At 42.3% G+C, this 3,704-nt stretch overlaps 1 protein-coding gene across 1 annotated transcript in view; it reads right to left on the bottom strand.

Annotated features, from left to right (window-relative positions):
- Positions 1-1,962, bottom strand: part of tenm3 (teneurin transmembrane protein 3) — an 813,838-nt gene extending 811,876 nt beyond the window's left edge. Inside the window, exon 1 of the mRNA XM_060925037.1 lies at positions 1,735-1,962. The gene's annotated coding sequence lies outside the window, so the exon portion shown is untranslated. The remainder of the gene's footprint in view (positions 1-1,734) is intronic.
- Between the last annotated feature and the right edge of the window lie 1,742 nt (positions 1,963-3,704).

The following is a 3,704-nucleotide window of genomic DNA, read 5'->3' as shown; positions in this document are numbered from 1 at the left end:
CAAAATGGCTGAACTACTTTCACACAAAAACTAAAAAAGGTTTCAGACTGTTCTGATTGTAAAATATATTTTAAAATATGATTAATCTCACACACACACACACACACACACACACCTCGCTCGATTATTATAAAGGATCTTTTGTTCCTCGTGTACAAACCTGTCCAGTTAAATAAACACAGGATTCAAACTTTATAACGTTGCAACATCTGCACAATACTTTCATTTTAAAAATAAATAAATAATAATAATATTTATTATAATAAATTATTCTTTCTGCTGTTTTATTTCACTCGTCTGTAAGAAATCACAGTGCAGTGGTTGTGTTTTATTACATTATGAGTTTCTGAATAACTTTTCCGACTCAACGTTTACTCACTTTGTATCATTTCTGATTTGAAAATAAACGCAATAAATAATTATAATAATATAGTAATAAATTAAAAACAATAAACGATGTGTGAGAGAGAGAGAGAGAGAGAGAGAGAGAGAGAGACTGGAGTCCAGTTTGCGCTCCCACTGTCCCACTGTCACATCAAAAAGGTGATATTTTTCCCCTCCTTGTGACATAAATCCGGTCAACACACACTTTGTGCTTTATGCAGTGTAATACAGGATACATTAATATATATTTTAAAAACAAACAAACAACAACAACACCAATAATAACTCCTCAGAAGCAAACTGATCAAATTAAGCTCAATGCTGAGTCGGGTTATAATATATAGTTCATTATCATTATCATTAACCGCTTGAGAAAGAAAATTAAATGAAATTTTTGTAGATTTACTAATTCTAAAATGACGAAAATGGCCAAGTTACGACACTACAGTAAACAAACAAACAAATCAATAAATCAGATTAATGCCATGAAAACATCGTCATGTCTCTGAGCTTCTGTTTAGTAAAACAGCCCCAAATACACACCTGATTAACACACTACAGGTTCTGTGTGTGTGTGTGTGTGTGTGTGTGTAAATGCACATTTCTCATTAAGTGCATTACACAGAGCACTGTCACATCCTCTGATATCGGCCTCGAATTGAGTGCGAGTGTGAAATAAGGTCAGAGTCCAAACTGAAGCATGATGATGGTGATGATGGTGATGAAGGACTCACGCTGTGCTGCACGCCGTGAACATCAGCTCAGAAAACGTTACAGACGTGCTCTGATCATGTGACCTGTGCGTGTGTAATGGCGAGTGTAGAGTGCTGAGAGAGATTAGGATCTGGATTAGGGATTATAAAAGATGCTGACCTGACTCTGGAACACAGTGTACACACACACACACACACAGTATTCATTCATATATACTGTATGATACACACATTTGATGCATCACACACTTCACCTCCTGTAAGTGCCCATCTTCTGTCTATTGTGAGCAATAGATATCTCTCTCTCACACACACACACACACACACACACACACAAACATTAAATCATCACCAAAAGCTACACTATTTAAATTCATTATCACTGTCCCATTTGATAGAGTGTAGAGTTTAATCCTCTAAATGCGCTCACACACACACACACACACACACACACTGTGCACACGACTCGAGGAAACAGCAATAACACACAGACCAGTGCCCTTCTGTTCTCATGAAACACAGCTGGGAAACTGTGAAATTATCAAAACACAAACCAAAGTTCACTTACAGTCCACTCAGGGTCAGTTAGCACAGGGGAGGAGGAAACACACACACACACACACACACACACTCCTACCTGCTCTCTTTCTGTCTTCAGCATCCCAGTTGTCCGGTGAAAAGAAGAAAAATAAAGAAAAACTTCCTCAAGCAGGAGAACACGAGCTCCAACCCGGTGCGCAAACCAGAGGGGATGAGCTCAAAGCCCCAAATCTCTAGTGAGGGGGTGTGGATAGGTTTAGGTGTGTGTGTGTGTGTGTGTATAGGTTTAGGTGTGTGTGTGTGTGTGTGTAAGGAATTGTTTCAGGTGAGGGATTGAGGAACACCGGAACATTAAGGCACCAAACACACACGCGCGCACTAGAGGACCAAGAACCGACCGGAGCGCAAAAACAAACAAACAAACAAACAAACAAACAAGGGAGAAAAAAAAAAACACCGCGTCCGAACACACACACACACACACACACACACACACACACACGCGCGCGCCCGGTGTCGGTGATGCGCCCAGCGCGCGCGGCTGGGTGATGATGATGGTGATGATGCGCAAATATAGCCGCGCGCGCGCTGATCGCCGGTACGCACGTGCAGGAGAAGGAGGAAAAGCAAACGAAAGAAAGAAAAGAGGAGAAAAACCCCAGAGAGACAAACACCGAGCTTCCACCGGCACGGACACGGCTGAGCTCGCGCTCCGAGCTTTCCGCACCACAGACCCGTGTGTGTGTGTGTGTGTGTGTACGCGCGCGCGTTTGTCGCCCCCCCATCTCCGCTGCTCCAATCAGTGTGTGTGTGTGTGTGTGTGTGTGTGCGGCTCATGCACTGGCGTCAGACATGTTATACTGCTCTATTAGTTTATTAATCTGCTTCAGTGTGGTTTATTTTAATTAATATGTTGCAGTTTGCAGGAGAAACTTTGTTTGTTGTTTATTTGTTGTGAGCTTTAATCATCATCATCATCATCATCATCAGAGTGTTTCACTATTGTTATATTAAAGCTGTACCGCCTTTCAGATTTTTCACCTGTAGGTCATGAAAAGAATTTTCCCCGACACCTGATTATTTTTGTTTAGTGACCGAAAGCTACTGAATTCAAATCACAGACTTCCAATTTTATTAACAGAACAATTAATGAATTTATTTCCACGTGGCCCTAAATTCTCCGCTATTTTTTCCTGCTTCACCATGACCCAATACAAGATACTACGGTACATCATGCATCACATCACATGGTGGGCTTTCACTGTTCGCAGAAGGCATTGTGGGATACAAATTCGAAACAGGAGAGAAAAATGGAGGGCGTGAGTGTGCGAATGAAACGTGAAAGAGCGACTACAGTAACGGAAAGAAAGCGAGAAGAAAAGACGTTATGTTCTATACGAAGGAAAGGAAACACAGGAAATATCAAACTAATAAATATCGGCGGTCAGCGAGCACCTCGGTGTGATCAGCTGTTCGTTTAGCGACAGAATGATGGAACTGTCAGTGCACGCTCAAAGGGAAACCTGCGCATGCGCACACACACGGACTTCCTCTGTCTGCTTGACTGCGCGAAGCGAGCGATTTCATGCACATTATTTGCTTTAATCTCCTCAAATTAAATAACTTCCCAGCCACAGAATGGCCTGATATTTTGTGAGATATTACAGAAATAAACAGATATCACAATCACCACATTTCAGACGGAACTCAATTTCACCGGTTTTATGAAATCGAAAGGCCGTCTAGCTTTAACAGTAACTTACCAGGAATGCATTCGTGTAATGGTGGACTCAAAGAGCCAAACTTTACCGGATACACGGAACAAAATTCCCCGTCTCGTATTAAAATACAGTTTAGAGAGTAAACTATTTAACATGTCTAGTTTTATAAAGCCGCACTCACAACCCGCCGTAAGTGTTTTGGACACGCACGGGTCGCAGGGTTTGGTAGCTCGCAGCCGTGCTGCAGGGTCGCGGTGAACCCGGGGGAAAGTTTGGGGGAGGAGTCCAGGCAAAGTACTTGTCAAGTACAGGCTGCACACCTGACTTCCTCGAGGCGCAGGGAAAA

The sequence above is a fragment of the Neoarius graeffei genome, chromosome 7 (genome assembly GCF_027579695.1).
Source record: "Neoarius graeffei isolate fNeoGra1 chromosome 7, fNeoGra1.pri, whole genome shotgun sequence".
NCBI lineage: Eukaryota > Metazoa > Chordata > Actinopteri > Siluriformes > Ariidae > Neoarius > Neoarius graeffei.
Note: the sequence above shows the minus strand (reverse complement) of the source record. Positions and strands in the feature narration are given on the sequence as shown.